At 47.5% G+C, this 27,509-nt stretch overlaps 1 long non-coding RNA gene across 2 annotated transcripts in view; it reads left to right on the top strand.

Annotated features, from left to right (window-relative positions):
• Positions 1–27,509, top strand: part of LOC135174772 (uncharacterized) — a 131,199-nt gene that overhangs the window by 70,547 nt on the left and 33,143 nt on the right. For both annotated transcript variants that reach the window (XR_010302081.1, XR_010302082.1), the window contains exons 6-7: positions 8,292–8,397; positions 21,115–21,193. This is a non-coding gene — a long non-coding RNA (uncharacterized LOC135174772). The remainder of the gene's footprint in view (positions 1–8,291; positions 8,398–21,114; positions 21,194–27,509) is intronic.

Below are 27,509 nucleotides of genomic sequence, written 5' to 3'. Positions count from 1 at the left end.
GGTGAATGCCTTAGGAAAAAAAAATCCCAAAATTAAATGCCTTTTAACCCATCACAGTAAGTTTCATGAAACTCAAACCCAGAGCTTTATGGCAGAGCCAGACATGCCAGTGTCATTGCAGAGCCTGCAAATTCCAACCAGGACTGTTTTTTCACTAGAGAAAGGCAAACATGGTGACCTTTATGTTTCCCAAATTCTCTCCCTGCCCTCCCCCCCCCCCTTTTTTTTTTTTTATTTGCCTTTTTTTTGGCTTTTCAATCCTGTTTGCTGTCACAATGCTTACAAATAGGTGACCAGCACTTGAGTGTTGCTTTTGATTGGCAATTTCCTCTTCAGAGTTGTCCCTTAATATGCCTTCATAGGGGTTGCTTAGTCTGGAGTCAAGAAGGCTCAAGGGAGACCTTATTGCTCCCTACAACTACCTGAAAGGAGTGTGCAGCCACATGGGGTTGGTCTTTTCTCCCAGGCAACCAGTGACAGAATGAGGGGACACAGTCTCAAGCTGTGCCAGAGGAGGTTTAGGATGGGTGTTAGGAAGAACTTCTTCACAGAAGGAGTGATTGGCATTGGAATGGGCTGCCCAGAGAGGTGGTGGAGTTACTTTCCCTGGAGGTGTTTAAAAGAAGACTGGATGTGGCACTTGGTGCCATGGTTTAGTTGGTTAGATGGTGTTAGGTAATAGGTTGGACTTGATGATTTCAGAGGTCTTTTTCAACCTGGTGTATTCTGCAATTCTGTGAAATAGAAACATGGTCTCTTCAGATGCTCATAGGTAGGACAGAGGAAGTAGGGAATTACAGTTCTCACAGGTTCTCAGTTGGGAGTAACAGAAAATTAGCAGAAGCTTGCTGGTAATTCCTGTGTCTGCTTAGAATTGTGTAATGCTGAGTTACAGTTGAAGTCAGAGATCTGTACCCTGGCTTTCAGCAAGGTGCTGTTCACAGGGCCACAGGATATTAGGGGTTGGAAGGGACCCAAGGGGATCATTGAGTCCAACCCCTCTGCCAGAGCAGGACAATACTATCTAACACAGATCACAGAGGAACACATCCAGACAGGCCTTCAAAGTCTCCAGAGAAGACCACACAACCTCCCTGGGGAGCCTGTTCCAGTGCTCTGTGACAGTAGATGCACATATAAGGAGTCTTGGGTTAACATACAGAAAAGTCCAAAGGTGTCACCTTGCAGCCTCTGACCTACTTTAATTTTCATGAGAAAGCACTATAAATATGGGGAGGCAGGAGCAGCTCTGCTACAAGGACAGGCTGAGGGAGCTGGGGGTGTTCAGCCTGGAAAAGGGAAGGCTCCAGGCAGACCTAAGAGCAGCCTGGCAGTAGCTGAAGGGGGCTGCAAGAAAGCTGCAGAGGGACTGTTTACAAAGGCCTGCAGTGACAGGACAAGGGCAATGGTTTGAAATGAGAGCAGAGCAGATTGAGATTGGATGTGAGGAACAAGTTCTGCACCATGAGAGTGATGGAACACTGTAACAGGTTGCCCAGAGACATAGTTGAGGCTCCATCCCTGGAGATCTTCAAGGTGAGGCTGGACGAGACTGTGATGAGCAACCTGCTCTAGTGAAGGATGCCCCTGCTGATTCAGGGGGGTTGTACTGGATGGCCTTTGGAGGTCCCTTCTAACCCAAACCATTCTGTGATGACTCTTCCATGCCTCATTCTGTATTTCAAATGAAGTCCTGTTTTCTGTGCACTGTAGTAGCATAACCTTCAAGGTTACCTTGTGAACTGTTTGATGGAACATGCTGAAGCAACAGATGGGTTTGTGGCTAAAATGATTTCTAAATGCAGTTTTGCTAAAGTACTCTCTTGTGGCCATCTCAGGCCAGTGTTTTTGGTAGTGCAGTTTCAATGTGGAAACAAAACCAGCAATACAAATGTGGTGTAGACAATCTCACTGAACTTGACTGGGTTATTTTAAGATACATCTTCTATCTTGAAGCCTTCAGTCAGGTTGTGTTAAGTTTGGGTATTTCCAGTCATTCTTAAAATTGCATTTCAGCCCTATTAAAGGCTGTGCCTGTGGCTCTTGCATGTTCATAGATTTATAGAATGGTTTAGGTTGGAAGATTGGAAGAGACCTTAAAGATCATCTAGGTCTTACCCCCTGCCAAGTTCTTCACAGCCTTTAAAGCCATATTCATTTCAACCATCAAAGGTAGCCTTTGAGGTAGAGCAGTACTGTTCCCATTTCTGGAGTGGAGGCAAGTGGCTGGGGTGTGTGTTGTGGTACAGGCTAGGGGTTGGCTGAGGAGTGGTATTTTCTCAGGATGATCAAGCTGTGCCTTGCTGCAAATCCCATCTGCCCTCTCCACAGGCAGTGTTAGAGGCCCTTCCTGGAACAAGCTCCTCCAGCGAGTTGTCTGCGTGAGGTTGCTAGTACAGGATCACTGGAAAAGGCAGATGGGACCCACGATGGGAGACTTGGACCAGGTGCAGCTGGCAGAGGGCAGATTTGTGGAATGTGAAAGTCACTTTATGGGTCAGAGTTTGTGTTGAAATGGTGCTCCTTGTGGACTTCATCACTCGGTGTAGTGTATGTATCAGTGGTACTGTGGAGCTGCTGGATTTTCAGAAGCACTAGGTTTGCACTGGAGGCTAAAAAGATTGTGGCTGCACAGATCCTGAAACAGAGGTGTTTACTTCTGCCTGTGTGCTTCAGCCTGCCAGTGATGCCTTTTTGCAGGCTGTGTAGATAAAGGTCTGCTTTTGCTTTGCCAGTTGACATTGGAGTGGATCAGGTCAGACTTTAGCCTCACCAACGTCCTAGGGAGGCCTTTGGCACTGTCTCCCATGTCACCCTAGTGAGCAAGGTCAGGAAGTGTGGGATGGAAGAGCAGGCAGTGGGGTGGGTTAGGAACTGGTTGCAAGATAGAGTTCAGAGAGTGGTGATCAATGGTGACAGGTCTAGCAGGAGAGCTGTAACCAGTGGATTCCCACAGGGATCAGTGCTGGATCCAGTCCTGTTCAGTATCTTCATCAGTGACATTGATGAGGGCACAGACTGACAGAGTCTGCTCAGCAAGTCTGCTGATGACACCAAACTGGAAGGCTTGGCTGATACAGCTGCAGGCTGTGTGGCCGTCCAGAGAGACCTGGACAGACAGAGCTGGGCACAGAGGAATCAAATGAGGCTCCACAAGGACAAGTGCAGAGTCCTGCACCTGGGGAGGAATAACAAACTGCACCAGTACAGGCTGGGAGGTGATCTGCTGGAGAGCAGCCCTGTGGAGAGGGACCTGGGAGTGCTGGTGGAGAACAAGTTATCCATGGCACAGCAATGTGCCCTGGTGGTCGAGAAAACCAGTGGGATCCTGAGGTGTGTCCAGCAGATTAAGGGAGGTTCTCCTCCCCCTCTACTCTGGCTGGTGAGACCTCATCTTGAATACTGTGTTCACTTTTGGGCTCCCCAGTTGAAGAGGGACAGGGATCTGGAACACTACCTGGTGAGGAGAGGCTGAGGGACCTGGGGCTGCTTAGGATGTAAGCTGCAGCACAGGGGATTCTACCTCAACACAAGGGGGAACTTCTTTATTGTAAGGGTCACAGAGCAGTGAAACAGACTCCCCAGAGAGGCTGTGGAGTCTCCTTCTCTGGAGAATTTCGAGGCCTGTGTGGATGCTTTCCTCTGTGACCTGAGCTAGATTGTATGGTCCTGCTCTGGCAGGGGAGTTGGACTTGATCCCTTTGGGTCCCTTCCAACCTCTGGCATCCTGTGTTCCTGTGAAAAATCAAAAGCAAACAATGATAGTTTGTCATCTCCTTGAGAAAGGGAGGTGTGGGGTAACCCAAACCTCTGATTTACTTTCCCTCTGACCCTATTCCTTTTTGGTGACAGAAAACACATAAAGAAAGTTCTAGACCTTGTGCTCTTGTGGTCAGGAGGGCCAATGCCATTCTGGGGTGTATTAGAAGGGCTGGGTTAGTAAGAGAGATTCTCCTCCCTCTCTACTCTGCCCTGGTGAGGCCATGTCTGGAGTACTGTTTCCAGTTCTGGGCCACTCAGTTCAAGAAGGACCTGAGGAAACTGCTTGAGAGAGTCCAGCACAAGAGCCACAAAGATAATTAAGGAAATGGAAAGTCTCTCTTGCAAGGAGAGACTGAGGGAGCTGGGGCTCTTGAGCTTGGAGAAGAGAAAGCCTGAGGGGTGACCTCATTCATGTAAAGCGTAAGTGCCAAGAGCATGGAACCAGGCTCATGACAGGACAAGGGGCAGTGAGTGGAAGTTGAGACATAGAAACGTGGGGAGGATTTTTTTCCCTGTGAGGGTGACAGAACACTGGAACAGGCTGCCCAGGGGGGTTGTGGAGTCTCCCTCTCTGGTTGTACTCAAAACCTGCCTGGATATGCTCCTGTGTGATCTGCTCTGGGTGATCCTGCTCTGACAGGGGTGTTGGACTTTTGAGGTCCCTTCCAGCCTCTAACATTCTGTGATTAGGAATCTTGGAAAAAAAAAATCATGTGGCATAACTACTCACTTGACCCAAATCTGGTCATCACATTTCAGTTATATGAAACTGAAAACTGCTCAGGCTTGATTTTGCTACATAAAGATCTTCCCCTGCTCTCTTTGAAATGAAACTTGCCTTGGATTTCACTGGCAGTGGAGTCAGGCTTGCTACAGATCTGTGTTGTGGATTAGGTCATTTGCTTGTGTTCCTCTTAGGGTGTTTTTTCCTGTTCCTGTCAAAGCAGTGCAGCTGAGTGGAGGGCTGTAGGCATCACAAGGGCCAGGGCATTCCAAATAAAAGGTTTGGGTCCATTTTCATAGGCAAACAAATATTTCTCTCCCAGGTGCATAGTTTTGTGGTGCCCAAGGAAAAGGATCTCGTTCGACGTGCTTTGCAATAACACTTTCCAGCTTTCCTTGAAGCCAGTAGCAACATTCCACTTGCTTTCCATGGGAGTTTTCAACAGACACATGATGTAGTTTGTCACAGTAGAAGAAAGCTGTGAGTCCAAAGAACCATGCAAATGTCAAATGCAGACGTTCCCTGTTGGGTTCAGTATAACTAATTCTTTGATTCATTCCTTCAGGCAATACAGAAGTGGTTGGTTACACCAAGTAGCTGCACAAGGAGTGCTGAAACAGCCCTGGTCCTCCAGACAGCTGAAGGAGTGGTCCAGGAAAAAAGAATTTGCTTTTGTAGATAACTGGATTATTGGGTGTTAGGACCAGGTGTTCCAGCATCAGGGTGGTGGAACATTGCCACAGGTTGTAATTGAGGCCACATGTTTGGAGATCTTCAAGGTGAGGCTGGGCAAGGCTCTGAGCTACCTGCTCTAGTGGAGGATGTCCCTGCTGAGTGCTAGGGAGTTGGACTGGATGAGCTTCGGAGGTCCCTTCCAACCCAACCCATTCTGAGATTCTGTAATTAGCTTAATGGCTGCTTAGAGCATTGCAGTCAGGACTCCCTTTAAAGCATTTGCCCTGCTTATTCAGCAAAAGATTGGTGGGAAAAGGGAGCAGCTGTGAACATTAGGAAGAAGTAGTCATATCATAGAATCATTTGGGTTGGAAGGGATCACCAAAGATCATCCATTCAAACCTCCCTGTAGACAACAGGGACATCCTCCACTCAGTCAGGTTGCTCACAGCCTTGTCCAGCCTCACCTTGAAGATCTCCAGGGATGGGGTCTCAGCTGTCTCCCTGGGAAACCTTTTACAGTGTCCCACCACCCTCATGCTAAAGAACTTGTTCCTCACATCCAATCCCAACCTGCTCTGCCCTCATTTCAAACCGTTGCCCTCATCCTGTCTCTGCAGGCCTTTGCAAACAGTCCCTCTGCAGACTTCTTGCAGCCCTCCTTCAGCTACTGGCAGGCTGCTTTTAGGTCTGCCTGGAGCCTTCTCTTCTCCAGGCTGATCATGTCTATTCTAGTTACTATGCCTGGGTCTTTGAACAGGACAAGGAAAGAAATTTTATAGATAGAGACAAGTGGTTCCTGTTAATTTGGTGCTGTATCACTTGCATGTTTCAGAGAGAAGTTGCTCTGGGCTGGGAGAAGAGTCCTATAACTTCAAGGGAGGTTATTCTGCCCCTGTACTCAGCACTGGTCAGGCCATACCTTGAGTGCTGTGTCCAGTTCTGGGCCCCTCAATTCAAGAGAGCTGCTGAGGTGCTGGAACATGTCCAGAGAAGGGCACCAAAGCTGGTGAGGGGCCTGGAACACAAACCCTGTGAGGAGAGGCTGAGGGAGCTGGGGGTGTGCAGCCTGCAGAAGAGGAGGCTCAGGGGGGACCTCATTGCTGTCTACAACTACCTGAAGGGAGCTTGTAGCCAGGTGGAGTTGGTCTCTTCTGCCAGGCAACCAGCAACAGAACCAGGGGACACAGTCTCAAGCTGTGCCAGGGGAGGTCTAGGCTGGATGTTAGGAGGAAGTTGTTGTCAGAGAGAGTGATTGGCATTGGAATGGGCTGCCCAGGGAGGTGGTGGAGTCACCGTCCCTGGAGGTGTTCAAGCAAAGCCTGGCTGAGGCACTTAGTGCCATGGTCTGGTTGACTGGCTAGGGCTGGGTGCTAGGTTGGCCTGGATGATCTTGGAGGTCTCTTCCAACCTGGTTGAGTCTGTGAGTCTATGATTCTAACCCTGTTTCACAGGCACTTAGCAGTCATCTAGGGTAGGACGTGGAGTGTGTGGCTGCATTGCTACCTGCTGGGGTTTTGTCTGAGTTGGTATTAGAGTGCAGTTAAGGTGGGACCACCACCTTTTCCTGGGCCTTCCCTCCAGCTTAGATGGTGGTCAGCTGCTGTTGGAATAAGCAATAAGCACCACTAAATCTTCAAAAACAAATGTTTGCATCAGTGAACTAAAGTATCCTGAATAAGCCTCCTGCAAAATAGAGACTAAACAGAAGTACTTCAAAGGAGACATTTTAAAGTGAGTTTTTTCTCTGAGCTTTCCCAGCACGAGAAAGCCTAAGTTTGGCCTCCCCAGATCCTGTTCTTTGTGTACTTGCTGCTCACTGTGCCTCAGCAGCCACGTAAAGGGGAACCCAGCAGTGAACCTTCAGCCTGTGGCTCATGGGAAGGGAAGCACAGGTGAATGTGTCTTCCAGATAACCTGCATCAGCAGCATGGCACAAAGAAGAGATTTCCTATCTCCCCTCCACATGAGATCATCCTTACAGTTCTCCAGAACAAGGAGGCTTCTCTGCAGCTGTGAGGAGCCCTAGGGCCTTGTCAGATATCCTTGCATTTCTCAGCTTATTCTGTTGCACCTTCATAGAGATAAGACTAATTACTGGATCCTCAGCTTTGGGCTCCCTGCAGTTGTTCAGTGCTAGAGTTTGTTCCCCTCTAGCCTGACAGTTTACTTCAGTGAAATGGGATACTTGGAGCTCATGGCAAAACTTGGCTACCAGCAAAGGACGTGGCTTTGAACTCCATGGGACCTGCCTGTGGGCAGTGCTGCAGAATGGTAGAGCCTGCCAAGGGGCCAGTGGGAAGGAGCAGGCTGGGAAACCATGGCTATTGAGTCACAGGGCTGGGAAGCCTGTCAGGCAGAGGTCAGGAGATGACAGACATACAGGCATAGCTGGAAGAGTGCACACCCAAAACAGCTTCCTGAGACCCCCCTTCTGCCTTTGCTGAGCTTGTCTACCAGAAATTTCACAGTCCTGACAAGCAGGTAGGGAAGTGATTTTGTGATGTGGACAATGTCTGCTGCCAGCTCTGGAGCCTTCAACGCAGGAAGGACTTGGATCTGATGGAGTGGGACCAGAGGAGGACCACCATGGGCAAGGAGACCTCTCCACTAGACTCAGCTGCTCAAGGCCTCATCCAACCTGGCCTTCAGTAGTCCCAGGGAGAAGGCAACCACAGCCTCCCTGGGCAGCCTATTCCAGAGTGTCACCACCCTTAGACTGAAGAGCTTCTTCCTAAGCTCCAGACTAACCCTGCTCACCCTCAGCTTCAAACCATTCCCCCTTGTCCTATTGCTAGACACCTTGATGAAAAGGGGAGAGGGAGAGAGGTTGGCAAAGAAGGCATTAAATCCAGCGAGGCATAGAGCACTGCCAGTAGTCTTGGGTGCACCTCAGCTCCAAAACAACAAGTGCCTAAAGGAAGAATGCAAATCTTTTCCATCCTCTCCTAGGAAATGCCATGGCTTGTTTACTGTTCCTGCTCAATATGTCACAGTTATCAGTGGAACAGACCATAGGGGTCACAGTACTTGTATGGTGATTTTGTATCTTTCTTGGCCTTTGCTGTGTAAATGATGCATTTTCTGACTAAATTCTTACCCAGATGGCTTTTTTTTTCTGCTGTTACAGCACATCTGTCTTGGGATGCCCCTAGAAGGAAGAAGCAGTCACCTGGCAAAATGACCATGAAGCATAAAAAGAGAAGAGGTTTGAGACCATCCTGCAAGTTGTTCAGGTATTTGCCTTTTTGTTATGTATGCCAGTCATTGCTGCACGGTATGGGCTCTCTACACTTCCTGCACTCAAATGAAAGTGTTAACTCACACAAGGTGGTGAAGAACAGCCTAAATTTAATGAAGGAGTCAGAAGGGTTAAAGCTGTTCAGTCAGAATGTCACCATGCAATTTAAACTTGGAAAGGCAGTGTGTCAGAGTCCAACAGGCAGCGATGCTTCTGGATATTCTGTACTAGAATCAGAGGATGAGTCACAGAATGGTTTGGGTTGGGAGGGACCTTAAAGATCATCAGTTCCAACTCCCCAGCTGTGGGCAGGGACACCTTCCTCTAGAGCAGATTGCTCAGCTCTTCATCCGAGTAGGAGTAGAACATATCCACAGCTTCCAAACTGGAATATGGAAACTTTCACCTCAACATGAGGAGAAACTTCTTTACAGTGAGGGTGATGGAGCCCTGGAGCAGGCTGCCTGGAGAGGTTGTGGAGTCTCCTTCTCTGGAGACTTTCAAAACCCACCTGGGTGCATTCCTGTGCAGACTATCCTAGGTGATCCTGCTTTGGCAGGGAGGTTGGACTCAATGATCTCTTCCCTTTCAAAGGTCTCTTCCATCCTCTCAGGTTCTGTGATTCCCTAGGCAACCTGTTCCAATGTCTCACCACCTTCTCTGTATAGAATTTCTTCCTCACATCTAATCTACCTTCTTTCAATTTGAGAAGGTTACCTCTCATCCTGTCACTATACTTCTTGACAAAGAATGCCTCTCCAGCTTCCCTGTAGCCCCCCTTGAAGTACTGGAACACTGCTATTAGGACTTCCTAGTGATTTCTCTTCTCCAAGCTGAACAACCCCAAGACTCTCAGCCTTTCCTCAAAATACCTCTTAGCTAAGTCAGATGTCACCCTCTGTTAACTACCCAGAGCATCCATGGTCCTCTGAGGAGTGATGCAGAAAGTGGAATCTCTGATACTCACTGGAGCAAAGTGAGAGGACTCTCCTCTCCTGGCAGACTGAGGCAATACAAAACTCCTAAGGGAGCTCAAGAATTAGATGCTGGGAACTGTGTTAGCTCTGGATTAGGTTTACAGTTAGGGTGAAATGCATTTTGGTTCCCTGAGCTTAGAGAATGTCCTGTGTAGCTCTGGCCAGGCTTCCAGGATTTCAGTGAGATGTAAATAGTACACACGTCCAGGATGCAGTTGTGAAGAAAGGATGTGTGATCCTTCCAGTGCAGAAACAGGACTTTCTAGTTGGATAGCAAGGGCAATCCAGAGAAAGGTTGTAAATATCTATAGATTTGTAACTCCAGTGCAAAATTCATGGATTCATAGAATGCTTAAGTTGGAAGGGACCTCAGAGATCATCTAGTGCCAACCCCCTGCCATGGGCAGGGAAACCTTCCACTAGAGTGGGTTGCTCAAGGCCTCATCCAGCCTGGCTTTGAACACATGCAGGGAGGGGGCATCCACAACCTCCATGGGCAACCTGTTCCAACATCTCACCACCCTCACCATAAAGAATTTCTCCTCAATCTCCAGTCTAAATCTGCCCTCCTCAAGCTTCAATCCATGCCCTCTAAGCCTATCACTACAAACCCTTGTAAAAAGTCCCTTCTCAGCTTTCTTGTAGCCCACTGGCAGGATGCTCTAACATCTCCCTGAATCCTTTTCTTCTCCAGGCTGAACAAACCCAGCTCCCTCAGCTTGTCTCCATAGGGGGAGGTTCTCCAGCCCTCTGATCATCTTAGTGGCCTCCTCTAGACCCACTCCATCAGTTCCATGTCCCTCTTAAGCTAGGACCAGAGCACCAGGTTTTTCTGCTTACAGTGCAGGAAAGAAAAGATTTTTTCCCCCTCCTTGGGCATAAAAAGACAATTTATACTCACTGCAAACCTTTCAATTTTCTAACACTACCCTGATTTACTATTCTTTAAGTAAATTACAATTACAATCTAACAAAGCTACTTAGAGGTGTTGCTATGTTTGAGAGATGCAGATTTTAATTCACTTTGGGGTTGTCATAGGAGTACTTGGATTTCACAAAGGTAAGTTTGGGGTTTGAAAAACTTGTAATTGTTATATTATCAGCACAGTATTTCGAGAAGGTGATGGCATTTGAAAAGGAACTTTACCCTAATTGGGTAAACTTTACCCTAATTGGGTAAACTTTGGACCACGCTGGAAGCCATTGTACTTCTCATTCCAGTAGAGCAGATGAGCAGAGGCTGGAGCAGCTCTGCTGTAAGGATAAGCTGAAGGGGCTGGGGTTGCTTAGTCTGGAGAAGAGAAGGCTCCAGGCAGACCTAAGAGCAGCCTTCCAGTAGCTGAAGGGGACTTGAGCAGCAAGAAAGCTGCAGAGGGACTGTTTGCAAAGGTCTGCAGTGACAGGATGAGGGCAATGGTTTGAAACAAGAAGATTTGATGTGAGGAATGAGTTCTTTAGCATGATGTTGCTGGAACACTGCAACAGGTTTCCCAGGGAGGTGGTTGGGGCCTCATTCCTGAAATCTTCAAGGTCAGTCTGGGCAAGGCTCTCAACCTGCTCTAGTGGAGGATGTGCCTGCTGACTGCAGAGGGTTTGGACTGGACTAAATGACTTTTGGAGGTCCCTTACAACCCAAGCCATTCTGTGATTCTATGAGGCTAGATTTTTCTCTCTCACTGCCCTTCAAAACCCACAGAAACAGTAGTTTAGGATATGCCTGAGTCTGTGAAAACCACCATGCACCAGCTAGATAAAATCCCATAAACGTGCTGTCAGTTTTGGTAATGCAAGACAATTTCCATCAATTTAAGGAAACTGCTGTACTGCCTTGGCTGAAGTAGAGGAGGCAAAATTCTCTCCTTCAGTCTAAACCAGTGCTGGAGCTTTCCTAAAACGTTAGTGTTTGCCTTTCATTCCTGAAACTGAAAGGATGCTTCCAGGTAACTGTGTCCTTTGTGCTGCAGCCAGAGCACTCCTTATGGATTCTAAGTGCTGGAACTGATTGCCAGAGTCCGTTGGAGTGAAATTTCAGTTGGCACAACTATTAGAATCCATGTCAAGATTCAGCATCTTAAAATCTTGACCTGAAAGATGAAAATGAGTGCTTGGCTGCTCACAGAGTATTAGAGGCCTGTGAAGTTTGTGTGTTGCTTTACTTCCATCCTGTGCCTCCCTTTCTAATTCTGTTCTTGTCTCCAGGGGAGTGCTGAGGAGGAGCTGGTCAGAAGCCTATTAGTTAGCTGAATCTGCAGAATCAGTTGGCAGGCTCATGAGACAAACTTTTCTGCTGGGATTACTTCTCAGATCTGATTCTGATAGGAATCAGGAAGAGGCAGAAGAGGGTTTCTCACAGATTCAGTATTTTTGCTTCATGTCTTAGCTTTGAATACTGCAGGACATCTGTCCTGCTCATCAGATTGGATTAAAAACCATTAAACCTGGTAACTGATGGGTAGAAGAGAAGGTAATCAATAGAATTTCAGACTGGGGTGGGTTGGGTTGGAAGGGACCTCCAAAGGTCATCCAGTACAACCTCCCTGCAGTCAGCAGAGACATCCTCCACTACAGCAGGTTGCTCACAGCCTTGTCCAGCCTCGCCTTAAAGATCTCCAGGGATAAGGCCTCAACTACCTCTCTGGGCAACCTGTTGCAGTGTTCCAGCACCCTCTGAAGAACTTGTTCCTCACATCCAGCCTCAATCTGCTCTGCTCTCATTTCAAACCTGTCACTGCAGGCCTTTGCAAACAGTCCCTCTGCAGCCTTCTTGCAGCCCACTTCAGCTACTGTCAGGCTGCTCTTAGGTCTGCCTGGAGCCTTCTCTTCTCCAGGCTCCCTCAGCCTGTCCTCAAAGCAGAGCTGTCCCAGCCCCCTGATGATTTTTGTAGCCCTCTGGACCCACTCCATCAGGTCCCCATCCCCATGTTATTAAATGCCATCAAGTCTAGGAAGCCGATTTTGAATGTCAAACTGAACCCCATTAAAGTTACTGAAACTGTACCTGGAGCTATTTAATTTTAAGTGGAACTGGATTTTTTTTCCCCCTTTCAGCAGAAAAAAATTCGAGAATGCTGAAATGTTTTTGCTGAGTTTGAGACAGCAGGCAGAAGCAGCATTTGGTTAAGCCTCAGTCTGTAGTATTTTATGTTTTGTTTAACTGTTGTTTATCACTCACTTAACAACAGTGTGCATGGAGTAGCAGTTCCTTTTGGGAAAGGCTGGAACATGTGAGTGTAGAATATCCTGGGATCTTAGTGCCTGGACTCATCCAGCAGCAGGTGGATTGCCCAGCCACTCAGGCTGTCACCCGTCCCCTGCATTGGCCAGACCTAAATGCCTAAGGGGGTGTGTCAGAAGGAAATCGTGGGTTGTATTTACATCAAATCACCTCTTGGTGTGCTGCCATCCCAGAGGTGCATGCAGCCAGGTTATGTTTGGTGACCGCAGTGAGCTTGCGCCAGCTGCCGCTGAGTCCTGCAGGCTGGGAGCATCCCTGTTACTCTGTTGAGAAGAGATGCTTCCTCTGTGTTTGACTTGACTGGTTCAAGGTGGAAGGATGCTTGATGGAATCTGACAGCAGAGCTCGTGAAGGATTCTTGGAATTATGTTTTTGAAACGTGATCTGTGTTTAGGAATTGGATTGGTGTGGCAGAGAGAGGACATTGAAGTAAGCCAGGAAGGTGTAGCCTTGTAAATCAAATAACTACTGACCTAAAGGGTCTGTACTTACAGAGTTATAGAAGGGTTTGGGTTGTAAGACACCCTCAAAATTCATCTTGTCCAACTCCCTTGCAGTCAGCAGGGACATCCTCCTCTACAGCAGGTTGCTCAGAGCCTTGTGGGGCTTGACCTTGAAAATCTCCAGGGATGGAGCCTTGCCTATCTCCCTGGGGAGCCTGTTGCAGTGTCCCAGCACCCTCATGCTAAGGAATTTGTTCCTCACATCCAATCTGAATCTGCTTTTCTCTCATTTCACACCATTGCCCTTGTCCTGTCACTGCAGGCCTGTGCACACAGTCCCTTTGCAGCCTGCTTGGAGCCCACTTCAGCTACTGGCAGGCTGCTCTTAGGTCTCCCCAGAAACTTAAGAGAGGTGGATGGAAGAGAGATGAGTGGGAAGAGGAGAGGAAAGGTGCAGGAGAGATGGGTGCCATTTAAAGAAGACGGGGAGCACAGAAATCATCACTCTTCAACATCCTGAGCCATGAGCTCTTCAGAATGGGCTAATGCTACTTAAGTAAACGAAGGAGATGGGAAAGGCCTTGAGAGTTTAAATTGTTAAATGTTCCACTTGCCAATGGTTTGATAGGAGTTTTTTCCTGGTAGAACTTAGAAACACACCTGTGGCAAATGAGGTAGGACCTTGCCAGAAGTCACGAGGTGTGCTTCAGATTAGACTGTTCTTAAACTTGTTTGGGACAACAGTAGAACACATCTAATGTACTACAGGTCCCATGTAGCCTCTGCCCATCACCGAGCCCTCAGGTTTAGAGGTGGAAAGAATGAGCAGATTGATCTGTCCTTCACAGTGGGCATAGCATAGAGTTTGAAACCAGATAGTTGCAGCAGCCTGGGCCTAGAGAATGAGTGTGATGAGGAGTGGCTGAAGGAACTGGGACTGTTTACTGTGAGGAAGAAGAGGCTCAGGGGAGACCTTGTGGCCCTCTACAGCTACCTGAAAGGACAATAGAGAGGCTGGTGTTGGTCTCTTCTCACAGGGCATTAGTGACAGAACAAGAGGGAACAGCCTCAAGCTGCACCAGGGGTGGTTTGGGCTGGACATTAGGACAGATGTCACCACTGCAAGAGTGGTCAGGCCTTGGTAGAGGCTGCCCAGGGAGTTAGTGGAGTCACCACCCCTGGAGGTGTTTAAAGGTTGTGACACTTAGCACTGTCGTTTAGTGGTGACCTTGGTAAAGTAGGGTTCATAGCTGGACTTGGTGATCTCAAGGCCATTTCCCATCCTGAATGATTCTAGGATTGTATCGTCCTGCAGAAGCCAAATGTACCTGTTGTGCACTGCAGGTCTGTCCTGGCAGAGTAGATGTAACACAGAATACCTTGGTAATTGTCTTCTTTTTCTTTCCTGGAATTGTTTGCTGTGTGTCAGACAGGATCAGCTGCAGACTCCTGGGGCTGCCATGCAGCTTACCTGTTACGTCTTACTGAAGGCTCTGTGAAGTTTTCAAATCAGTAGTGTTCAAATCTTACACAGTGTCTAGAGAGAGACACACAACAGGCCTTAGTTTTTCCAGCCTGCCAGTGAGCAAGGCACGGGGAGGAAGGCAGGGCTCACTAGAGAAGTGAAGATTACTTCAGTCCCTTCTTTAACTGAAGAGGGTGAAATTGTTTGGTTTTATTTAGAGACCAGCCTGTATTTGTACTGACTTAAAATCCTGATTGATTTGCTGCTGCTATTGACAGGCACGGCCTGCCTTTCAAATCCTTGAACAACAATTGGCACTAATTCTGTTTTCTTTTGTGGAGATAATTAAGCCACACAACAGCTGCCTGGCAAACATTTAGTGCTCTGCTACTTAGTCTCAGGAGAGCAAAGGCCAGGCAGGAGCAATGTGAGCAAGTAAATGTAGTTACTAGGTGACAGAACTGAGATAAGAATCAAATCTTAACACACACCCCCCCTTTTTATGATGGAGTGATCGATGTTATGGCTGAGGGAGATGAACTCATAGTGGTTGTAAGTACAATGTCTCTTACAGTGTGCTGCACAAACCCTGCAGCAGAGAAAGTCATTGCATGTGTGGGGAAAAAAAACATGCAGCTGGGCTAAAACATACGAGGAGGGATTCTTATCTTGACACTGCTCAGTCTGTGTAAAAAAGATGGAAGGATCCTGTAAATTTAAACCATAAAAGAATCACAGAATGTCAGGGGTTGGAAGGGACCTTCAGAGATCATCCAGTACAAGCTCTCTGCCAGAGCAGGATCGACCAGGGCAGGTCACTCAGGAACACATCTGTGTGGATTTTGAAAGTCTGCAGAGAAGGAGATTCCACAGCCATTCTGGGCAGCCTGCTCCAGGGCTCTGGCACCCTCACCATGAGTGTCTCCTTGTGTTGAGATGAAACCTCCTGTGTTCCAGCTTATGCTTGTCCTATCACTGGGCAACACCTTCATCCTAATATCCTAACACCTACCCCTCAGGTATTGCTAGATGTTGATCCCCTCTCACCCTCTTCTGCAATCTAAACAGCCCCAGGTCTCTCAGTCTTTCTTCACAGCAGAGATGTTCAAGTCCCCCAGTCATCCTTGTAGCTCTCTGTTGGATTCTCCAGCAGATCTCTGTCTCTCCTGAATTTAGGAGAGTGGACATGGTATTCTACTTGTGGTCTCAGCAGGGCAGAGTAGAAGGGGAGCAGAACCTCCCTGGGCCAGCTCTGTCCCAACTGAACAAGATTTAAGCATGTCTTGATTTTCTTCTTGGATCAAGGCTGTATATTGGACACCCTGCAACTAGAGGTGTAGTTAAATGCCATTTTTCACAGTGTGATGTACCCTGTATTCTTTCACTGACTCATTCAGGCTGGAAGTAGAAGCTTCCTAAACCCTCAAGTGGTTTGTAGAGTATCCTCAATAAATAATACATGACCTCTGTACACCAGAAGCAGGCATTACACAAACTCTTCATGTAACTTCCCTGTGCTGTTTGTGGAACTCTGCCTCTGTGCCACAGAGAAATAGTGTTGGGGATGCCAGTTCAGATCCTGCATCCTCCTGCTGGAAGTCAGATCAGCCCTGCAGCTGCTTAGGTATCTTACTGGGCATTGAGAGCTGAAGGAATCATTTGCAGTGCAAAATAATCCTGGGCACTGGGTTAGGGGCACGGAGTGCAGGCAGTTACTGCTGTAGGGTACTGAAATGAAATGGATGTTTAGTAGGTTTCTGTCTCGGGGACAGTGACAATGACAACTGTGATTATGTTCACTTCAGTGAAAAGGCAATTTACTAGGTTACAATATTTGTGTGAACTCCCAAATGCCATGGAAGTGTTCTCTTAAAAACTGCAGGAAGGCTGCAGAGGGACTTGTCCTGAGGGTGTCTAAAGACAGGCCAAGGGGGAATGGTTTGAAGCTGAGGCAGAGCAGGGTTAGACTGGATCTAAGGAAAAAGTTCTTCAGTAGGAGGGTGCTGAGACTCTGGAATAGGCTGCCCAGGGAGGTTGTAGCTGCCTCCTCCCCAGGGGGTGTTGGAGGCCAGGATGGATGAGGCCTTGAGCAGCTGAGTCCAGTTGAGAGGTGTCCCTGCCCATGGTGGGGAGGTTGGAGGAGATGAGCTCTGAGGTCCCTTCCAAACTGAGCCATTCTACGATTTCCCTTCCCTGCTTAATGTCAGTTTCTCCATTACTGAAAATATTTGTCAGTTCACTTTTCAGTTTGCAAGTTCCTGTCTGCTTAGGTAAATAAAGGTTTAAATAATTTAAAGTTAGAGACTTCAATATTTGAAGTTCTTTCTCCTTAGATAATAAAATATCTAAGAAAAGTAAAAGGCAGAGCTGACATTTTCACATAGCCAGCTGTTTCCAGATGTTCACAGCAGATGGGGAGAGGAGATTCTGCCACTTCACTTTGCTCTGGTAAGATCTCACCTGCAGTGCTGTGTCCAGCTCAGGAGCCCTCAGCACAGGAAGGACATGGACCTGATGGAGCAGGTCCAGAGGAGGTCACAAAAATGCTCAGGAGGCTGCAGCAGCTCTGCTGTGAGGACAGGCCAGGGAAGCTGGGGGTGTTCAGCCTGGAGAAGAGAAGGCTCCAGGCAGACTTAAGAGCAGCCTGACAGTAGCTGAGGGGGACTGCAAAAATACTGCAGAGGTATTGTTTGCAAAGGCCTGCAGTGACAGGAGGAGGGCAATGGTTTGAAATGAGAGCAGAGCAGATTGAGACTGGATGTGAGGAACAAGTTCTTTAGCATGAGGGTGCTGGAACACTGCAACAGGTTTCCCAGGGAGGTAGTTGAGGCCCCATGTCTGGAGATACTGAAGGCCAGGCTTGAGAAGGCTGTGAGCAACCTGCTGTAGTGGAGGATGTCCCTTGCTGACTGCAGGGGGTCGTACTGGATGACCTTTGGAGGTCCCTTCCACCACAAACCATCAATTGGCACATCGTTTAGTACCTGTTTCATCTACAGCCTCAGTGCTGTGGATCTGTTAGTGCCTGGTAAGTGCCTACTCTGAGGATTTTTTAATCAATGACTAGAGAATTGAAATTCTAGACTTCCTTTTAGTCTTTGTGGCTCACCCACTGCACTGCTGTTGAATTAATGAATGCTTAGTGCAGAACCACAACTGAAAAATGAGATGTCATTGAAAGGGAAACTGCAGCATGGTTTATGGGTGGTTTCTATTTCTCACTACTTGTGATTACACAATAACTCGATTTTGCAGAGAAAGTTCTGAGGGCAGCTGTCAGAATCAGGACAGTGACTTGGTTTGTTCAGTGGTTTTCATGCAGATTGACTCCTCTTGACTTTCCTTCTTCCCTGCTTTTGGAGCTAAAATTAGTTTGCACTGCTGTGGACTCCCAGAACTCGTAGTTTCAGTTCTGTGGTATATCCTGTGAGAATTAACAGTGCCAGTGGAACTCGGAGTTGCTAAATGCCGGTCTTGTTTCACCATTAGACAGTCAGGGTTACCTGTATGACCTTGTCAGGACAGCAGCATTTCATAGAATCACCATAGAACCACAGAATGGCTCAGTTTGGAAGGGACCTCAGAGCTCATCTCCTCCAACCTCTCCACCACGGGCAGGGACACCTCTCCAGTAGACTTGGCTGCTCAAGACCTCATCCATCCTGGTCTCCAACACTCCTGGAGAGGAGGCAGCCACAACCTCCCTGGGCAGCCTATTCCAGAGTCTCACCACCCTCCTACTGAAGAATTTCTTCCTAAGATCTCCCTCAGCTTCAAACCATTCCCCCTTGACCTGTCTCTGAACACCCTCAGGACAAGTCCCTCTGCAGCCTTCCTGGAGGATCCCTTCAGCTATTGGAAGACAGCTCTAAGGTCCCCCTGAAGTCTTCTCCAGCCTGAACAACCCCAGTTTCCTCAGCCTGTGCTCATAGCAGAGGTGCTCCAGCCCTTGCATCATCTTTGTGGCCTCCTCGACTCTCTGCACCACTTATGTGTCCTCCTTATACTGGGGACACCAGAACTGGAGGCAGGATTGGAGGTGAGGTCTCAGCAGAGCAGAGTCAAGGGACAGAATTCCCTCTCCTGTCCTGCTGCCTACACTCCTCTGGATGCAGCAGGGAAGAAACACTTCCTGTGAAGAAAATGAGAGGGTATTTAAATGGAATGTCTCCAGGATAGTCTAGGGGGACATTAAGCTGGAATTGAGCTGAAGTCTTTAGCAGGTAGATGCACCAGTGAAGAATTAAAACTGGAGTGCTAAAGGCATTTGCTGGCCTTCCTAGCCAATAAAATCTGAGGTATCATTTCTGATGTGAGATGTTTTGCATATCCTGTCCTCTTTTGGTTTGCTTTATTTTCTTTGAGAAAATAATTCCAAGGCTTCTTTTCCTTCCCTGCTGTGGTTGGATAGGTTTACTTGCAGCAGTGTCTAACTGGCTGACTGATGGTAGGAAAAAGTGCTGTGAAATGCAGTGTATAAATAAACAAAAGCAGAAAGGCTTTTTATGTGTTTGTGCCCTGCTGCCTTCTTTCAGTGCTGCTAATCTCAGTGATTGTTTATAACTGTGTGGAAGCACCAAGGCCTGCTTCAGTTGTGCCTATGAAGAAAGGGAGCTGCATAGAATATTTTTCATTCCTCTTGTTAATTCTGGATTGAAATCCATTGAACATCGTTGTTGTTTTGCTGGTAGCGCAGAGACAAAAGGGCAGGCTGCCACCAAAGGCAGTTCCTTCATTCATGTTTCAGAGGATAAAAGTGTAGAACATATTATCTTATTTCATGGCTGTCTGTGTGCATAGTAAATCACAGAGTAACAGAACCTTAGAGGTTGCAAGGGACCTCCAGAGATCATCGAATCCAACCTCCCTGCCACTGCAGGATCCCTTAGGGTAGTCCACGCTGGAATGCATCCAGGTGGATTTTGAAAGTCTCCATAGCAGGAGACTCCACAACCTCTCTGGGCAGCCTGCTCCAGAGCTCTGCCATCATCACTGTAAAGAAGTTTCTCCTCATGTTGAGGTGAAACCTTTTATGTTACAGTTTGTAACCATTGATCCTTCTTATTGCTGCTGACCACCAAAAAAAGATTAGTCCATCCACTTGACACCCACCCCTCTGATATTTATAGACACTGATCAGATCCCCTCTTAGCCTTCTCCTCTCCAGCCTAAACAGCCCCAGGGCTCTCAGTCTCTCTACACAGGGGAGATGCTCAAGTCCCCCAGACACCCTCATGGCTCTCTGCTGGACTCTTTCCAGCAGGCCCCTGACTCGGGAGCGCAAAATTTGACACAGTATTCCAGGTGTGATGTCACCAGGGCAGAGTAGAAAGGGAGAGGAACCTCCCTAGTCCTGCTGGATGCACTTTTCTTGATGTACCCCAGGATGCTATTGGCTCTGTTAGCCACAAGAGCACATTGCTGGCCCGTGCAGAACTTGCTCTCCACCAGCACTCCAAGGCCTTTCTCCACGGAGCTGCTTTCCAGCAGGGTAGCCCCCAACCTGTATTGATGCCTGTTGTTATTCCTCCCCAGGTGCAGGACCCTGCACTTGTCCTTGCTGAACTCCACGATGTTCTTCTTTACTCAGCTCTCAACCTGTCCAGATGTCATTGGATGGCAGCACAGCCAGACACACACTCACATAAGCACACACCCCAGATTGGTATCATCAGCAAACTGGCTGAGAGTCCACTCAATGCCCTCATCCAGGTCACCGATGAAGATATTGAAACTGGATCCCTGGAGAACACCACTGGTTACAGGCCTCCAACTGAACTCTGCACCACTGGCCACAACTCTCTGAGCTCTGCTGTTGAACCATTTCCCAACCCATCTCACAGTCCCATCGTACAGCCTCCTCCTCTTGAGTTTACCTTGCTGAAAACCAGCAGCTCTAAGTTACTTAGCTGTTGCAGAGATCATCAGAATACTCTGTCCTTTCTGTTGCATCTGGCATTGCTGTGCAGTGACAGAGATTCAGTCCTTCATTATCAGCTCATATTGACTCTTTCTTGCTGTAGATAAAATCAGTGATCAGATTGTTAATGTGGAAAAGAGAGCTTAATTAAGATTGATACTTTAGGTCACTGCATTGCAGCTCCTGACATTCAGGTAGAAAGAGCTGAACTTTTTGCTCTTGTTGAAGCGGTTTAACCGGTGTGAAAGCGTATAAGCCATAGACACATACAGAAATGAAATGGATATGAGTACAAACCTGCCCCTCTTTCATAAAGGAGAGTTTGTGAAATGGTTGCAGTGAAAATCTGAGACTCACAAAAGGCTGATTTGCTTGATCAGTGGTCATGTTTTGAGCAGCACGACCCTGAAAAGAGACCTAACAGGAAAATTCAGTAAGGTTCAGACTTGCTCTTGGGCATCAGCTGAATTCAAAGTGTTTGTACATGAAACCTTCTTAAACTGCCTTTGATTAGATCCATTTTGTATGGACGGGTTGGGTTGTTGTCTCTGACCACTTGGAAGGCTCTTCAGCTGTGTTTGACAGTGCTTGAGGCGTAGATAAAAGTAATGCTGATCAAAATTCTCTTTCTTTCTTTCTTTCTTTCAGATTGACCAATAATGTGCAAACCAGAGTCTGTTTACCAGCTACCATGTCAAAGCAACCAAGGGAGACTTAGAAGTGGCATGACTGAAAACAAAGAAATATTTTGGTAAGTCATCAAATGTGCTTAACTTTAAGAGATGGAGAAAGTGATCTTTCATTTGAACAGATTTATTGTTTGCTCCATTGTAGTCGAAGGACCTAGGAGCATTGAGTTGTCTTGTCACAGCTAATAATACTGCTTGGTTTTTATTAAATCCTGCTAAGGTGTTTAAATGGGATTGAGAGGTCAAACAGTTTCCCTTCACACCAGCAGCAGTCCGTTCTGATCTCTGTTTTTTTACATGCTTCCATTAAGGTGTGTCACAGAGTATCTGTGCAGGTGATTGAAAGAAACATCTGCGTAGCTTGTTTGGCACTGGAAAGTAGGGGACAGCTATGGGACAGGAATCCATAGAATCATAGAATCAACCAGACTGGAAGAGACCTCCAAGATCATCCAGGCCAACCTAGCACCCAGCCCTAGCCAGTCAACTAGACCATGGCACCAAGTGCCTCATCCAGTCTCTTATTGAAGACCTCTAAGTCTTTCCTGCAGGTGAAGAATGTGTTTCAGTAGGACAGTGTCCCACTCCAAACTTAGAATCATAGAATCAACCAGGTTGGAAGAGGCCTCCAAGATCATCCAGTCAAACCTAGCACCCAGTCCTAGCCAGTGAACTAGACCATGGCACTAAGTGCCTCAGCCAGGCTTTGCTTCAACACCTCCAGGGACAACAACTCCACCACCTCCCTGGGCAGCCCATTCCAATGCCAATCACTCTCTCTGCCAACAACTTCCTCCTAACATCCAGCCTAGACCTCCCCTGGCACAACTTGAGACTGTGTCCCCTTCTTCTGTTGCTGGTTGTCTGGCACAAGAGACCAACCCCCACCTGGCTACAGCCTCCCTTCAGGTAGTTGTAGACAGCAATGAGGTCAGCCCTGAACCTCCTCTTCTCCAGGCTGCACACCCCCAGCTCCCTCAGCCTCTCCTCATAGGGTTTGTGTTCCAGGCCCCTCATCAGCTTTGTCGCCCTTCTCTGGACACCTTCCAGCACCTCAACACCCATGATGATATAAAATAATTCTATCTTCAGAAATTGTCCTGTAGCTGTATATGCAATTTACCTTGAGGCCATAGCTCTCTGTGTTCATATGCAGACTGTCTTTAGTGGGGTACATGTAACCATAGAATGGTCTCATTTGGAAGGGACCTTCAAAGCTCATCCAGTCCAACTCCCCTGCAGTCAGCAAGGGCATCCTCCACTACAGCAGGTTGCTCATGGACTTGTCTCACCTTGAAGATCTTCAGGCATGGAGCCTCAATTACCTCCCTGGGCAACCTGTTGCAGTGTTCCAGCACCCTCATGCTAAAGAACTTATTTCTCACATCCAGTCTCAATCTGCTCTGCTCTCATTTCAAACCATTGTCCTTGTCCTGTCTCTGCAGGCCTTTGCACACAGTCCCTCTGCAGCCTTTTTGCATCCCCCTATCAGCTACTGTCAGGCTGCTCTTAGGTCTGCCTGGAGCCTTCTCTTTTCCAGGCTGAACACCCCCAGCTTCCTCAGCCTGTACTCGTAGCAGAGCTGTCTCCAGCCCCTGATCATTTTGAGGGTGATGCAGGTTCCCTTACATCAGTCACAGCACAGACAGGAGACTGTCAAGCCTGACCACTGAAGTTGTAAAAGCCTATCAAAGGATGCTCGTGTCCCTTTGTATTGCAGCTAATCAGAATTGATTCCAGGAGGTAAAAAGTTAAGGAAGAATTCCTGTGAGATGCAGACTTACAGTAGTTTAAAAAAAAATTCATTAGCTAATGTTTACTGTAAAGTTCTGACTGAACAAGGAAGGAAACAAAAACATTGAAATGCCCTCTGCAAGGCAGCTACTTTCTCTCTGCTGCCTGCTTTCCTCTAAGTCCAAATACCCTAGGGACACAGTTTCCTCCCTGAGCAGGGACTGTGACCTTAAAAATAGCCAACTCCAAAGTAAACACAAAAAGAACCTGCTTCAGTTGTTTCAAATGCATGGTAAAGAACCAGAAGTGCCTTCAGGCTAAAGCTGAAGTTCGTAATGTTTGGAGCTGTAGCGAAGGAGGTTTGTGTCTCTGATAGTCAGTAGTTATGAATTTGTGTTCAGCTGCACACCTGCCTCTCTCTCCAGGGACATTTTTCACAAGTGAGGATGCCATTTGCAAGTGATTTGTTGCTGCTCTGAACGCTCTTGCAGAGCTTTTTAGAGGGGACACTTTAAATTTAGACAAGGGCCAGGTGGGACAGCAAACACTAATGGACATGATGATGCCAAGGCTGTTTTCATGGTGATGTGTTGTGATATTTTTTTTGTTGCTGGTAGGCATTGCAGCTGCCTGCAGCCAGCTGGAAGAGCAGGTGATTTATCAGACACCGAGCTTGTCCTGTCACTTGTGCTTCTGATTTTAAGACTGCATTCTCAGATGCAGCTGCATGAAGGAGGAGGTAGTCCAGACTGGACCTCCTCTCTGTATTAAGGCCGTTGTATGGCCCCATCCATAGCCTCTGTTGCATTGCCACTGGTGCCACTGCTGGCTTCAAGTTTGTCTGCAGCTGGGCCTCCATTTGCAGTTTCTAGAAAAGCTTTTTTCAGGAGGAGAACTTGGCATGAAACAGGTTTGATAGAAGTGAGGAAGCAAGGCCCAACCTGTTACATTAACAGAAGACTTTTGTCCATATCTCAAAGCAGTTATTAACAGCTGTACTCCACATTTTGAGGGACCCTTGGTCACATATAACTCTGTTAAGGCAGAAGGACAGTTGGAAGGAGCATACAAGTCTGCAGGTTAAACTCCCTCAGTCTTGCAGGTATTGTCAGATTGGACAGCCAAGTCCAGCTGAGAGGTGTCCCTGCCCATGGTGGGGAGGTTGGAGTAGATGAGCTCTGAGATCTCTTACAACCTAAGCCGTTCTACAATACTTTCAGAGTCTGCCCAATACCCTTGTGTGGAAAAGTTAGTCAGGTCTTGCATCTTACTGGGTGAAAGTGTCTTCTTACCTTGCTTAGGAGGGTTTTAAATGGTGCAGCTTCAAGAGTCACAATCTCTTGAGTTGTCAAACCCAGAGACCTGGGGCTGTTAGTCTGGAGAGGAGAGGGCTGAGAGGGGATGTGATCAATGTCTGTCAATATCTGAGGGGTGGGTGTCAAGATGAAGGTGCCAGGCTCTATGTGCTGGTGCCCAGTGATAGGACAAGGAGCAAGAGGTTTAATCATTGAATCAACCAGGCTGGAAGAGACCTCCAAGATCATCCAGGCCAACCTAGCACCCAGCCCAGTCCAGTCAACCAGACCATGGCACCAAGTGCCTCATCCAGGCTTTGCTTCAACACCTCCAGGGACAGTGACTCCACCACCTCCCTGGGCAGCCCATTCCAATGCCAATCACTCTCTCTGACAACAACTTCCTCCTAACATCCAGCCTAGACTTCCCCCGGCACAATCCCCATGTTCTGTTGCTGGAACACAGGAGGTTCCACCTCAACATAAGGAGTGACTTCTTTATGGTGAGGGTGCCAGAGTCCTGCTCAGAGAAGCTGTGGAGTGTCCTTCTTTAGAGGCTTTCAAAACCCACCTGGATGCATTCCTGTGCACAGTGCCCTGGGTGATCTTGCTTTTGGCAGGGGAATTGGACTGGATGATCTCTGGATCCCTTCCAGCCCTAACCATGTTGTGGTTCTGTGATTTCAAACCCTTCTCACCTAAGCAGGTCCCAAGCATAGGCAAAATGCAGACACTCCCTCTGCCTTCTAAGGGCTGAGTTCATGTTTCCGGGGGGGGTTTTCTACCTCTCCCTGCATGAATATCCCTGTGACGTCAGTGTAGTGTAGCAAATACTTAGACAGTTGAGTATTTTCCTCTGAATATAGTCTCAAATCTTTCACTTCTCTAAAAAAAATTATTACAGTGTTTTGAAGCCTCATAATAGTGCTCTGAATCTTTCCTAGCTTGGTCTTTAGCTGTAGAGGAAAGAGGAACAGCTCTAAAATGATCAGGGGCAATAACAAAAGAAGGTTTTGTGTAGCTTTCCATCTAAAGATACAGCCAGGGTTTGGGAAGGCTATTTTAGGCCATCATGTTGGCCTTATCCACAGGGAACTCATTTTGAAATTAAACATACCAAAGCAGTTATGATTTACAAAGAGGAGGGGGGGGGGGGAAATCAAAGCCCTACCAAACGTCTCCTGTTTGATCACTGTGAAAATATTGACAAAAGGCTGAAGAACAGCCTTAATTTAGCTTGTTATTTTTGGCTTGCTTTAATGCTTTCTTATTAAGGGCAAACCTCAATTAAGATGTGAGATGGTTGTGAAGGAATAAAAGATGGAAACTTTTAATATAAACAGTGGTTCTAAGCTGGGTAATCTGTGATTGCTTCTCAGAATCATAGAATCCTAGAATGGCTCAGGTTGGAAGGGACCTCAGAGATAATCTGCTCCAACCTCCCCACCACAGGCAGGGACATCTTGCAGCTAGACTCAGCTGCTCACAGCCTCATCCATCCTGGCCTTCAGCACTCCCAGACAGGAGGCAGTCACAGCCTCCCTGGGCAGCCTATTCCAGAGTCTCAGCACCCTCACACTGAAGAACTTCTTCCTGAGATCCAGTTTAACCCTGCTCTCCCTCAGCTTCAAACCATTCCCCCCTGTCACGTTTATGAGAAGTCCCTCTCCAGGTCTAATGCAGCTCTGATTTTGAGGGACTTGTCATGCAGAAGTTAAGCCAATAAACTAGGGATAATTACATGGGTGTGATGAAATTAATGGCATTACACAGCTACAGTAATGCTGGAAGATGTTAGACTAAAGCAGTGCATCTCTGTTCCCTCTTTTCTTCCAAAGCCTCAAACCTTGCTGTGATGCTGCTACTTGATATTCAGTGACCCAAGTTATCAAACAGGCAGCTGAATGAGGGGAAGTATCTGGCCTTCACAAGCCCAAGTTAGGCAGCCCTTCTCAGAGTGCACATGACAGAGTGAACCAACTACCTGGAGAAGCTTCTTTTGGAACTTCACCTCTTTGCAATAAATGAGAGCAGGGTGTGAGACTCTGGAATAGGTTAGCCAGGGAGGTTGTGGCTACCTCCTGCCTGGGGGTGTTGAAGGCCAGGCTGGATGAGGCCTTGAGCAGTAGAGCCTAGCTAAGAGGTGTCCCTGCCTACGGTAGAGAGGCTGGAGTAGATCACAGAATTACTGAGGCTGGAAGACCTCTTAGATCATCAAGTCCAGCCTATAACCTAACACCACATCATGGCTAAACCATGCCACCAAGTGGCACATCTCATCTTTTCTTAAAGTCCTCTAGGGATGGTGACTCCACCACCTCCCTGGGCAGTCCGTTCCAGTGCCCAGTCACCCTTTCCACGAGGATGTGCTTCCTAATATCCAACCTAAACCTCCCCTGGTGCAGCTTCAGACCGTGCCCTCTTGTTCTGTCGCAAGCTGCCTGGAAGAAGAGCCTGACCCCCACCTGATGACAACTTCCTTTTAGGTAGTCATAGAGAGTGATAAGGTCCCCTCTAAGTCTCCTCTTCTCCAGGCTGGACACCCCCAACTCCCTCAGCATCTCTTCATCAGACTTTCCCTCCAACCCCTTCACTAGTCTCATTTCTATCCTCCAGCACCTCAATATCCTTCTTAAAGTGAGGGCTCCAGAGCTGCACACAGTGCTTAAGGTGAGGCCTCACCAGTGCCGTGTACAGGAGCAGAATTGCATCCCTAGTCCTGCTGGCCACACTTCCTGATGCAAGCCAAGATGCCACTGGCTTTGCATACCACCTGGGCACACTGCTGGCTCGAATCTCTGCGGTCCCTTCCAACTTGAGCCATTCTGAGATTCTAATAAATGATTTTTGTTTTCACTATGTAATCCCAGAGTAGTTTTTCACCCTGCATCCCCCCTCAAGCCAAGCATTAGCCTAGCTGCTTTGCTCACTTTCTGCCATTAGAAATGTAAGCAGAATCTCTCCTTGGGGAGTTTTTGTTTTGGGGGGGGGGGGGGGGGGGGTCAAACCCATTGTTTGAGTTAAAAACTGTTGCAGGTTTGTGGACTTATTGTTTGTTTGTTTTCCCTTTTTGGGAGCAATATATAAACTCTCTAAACCTGAAATTTGGCAGGTACCTAAATCTTTAACGAGCGGCACGTGCAAATTTGCATCTTTGCTTCTTAGGACCCATCAGTTGCTAATACTTCCTAGAAGCAATCTGCTGGGTGAACACTGGAAGAATACCATTGAGGGCTGTGCTTATCAATCCTGAGGGCTTTGTGCAGTTATCAGCTGTGGTTATTTACTTTGTTCTGCTTTTTCTGTCCCTAGCTTGTGGCACATTAGTTACATTTGGATGCAGAGTTAG

This window comes from Pogoniulus pusillus, chromosome 4 (genome assembly GCF_015220805.1).
Source record: "Pogoniulus pusillus isolate bPogPus1 chromosome 4, bPogPus1.pri, whole genome shotgun sequence".
Classification (NCBI taxonomy): domain Eukaryota; kingdom Metazoa; phylum Chordata; class Aves; order Piciformes; family Lybiidae; genus Pogoniulus; species Pogoniulus pusillus.
The sequence above is the reverse complement of the archived record's forward strand: the minus strand, read 5'-3'. Positions and strand labels throughout refer to the sequence as shown.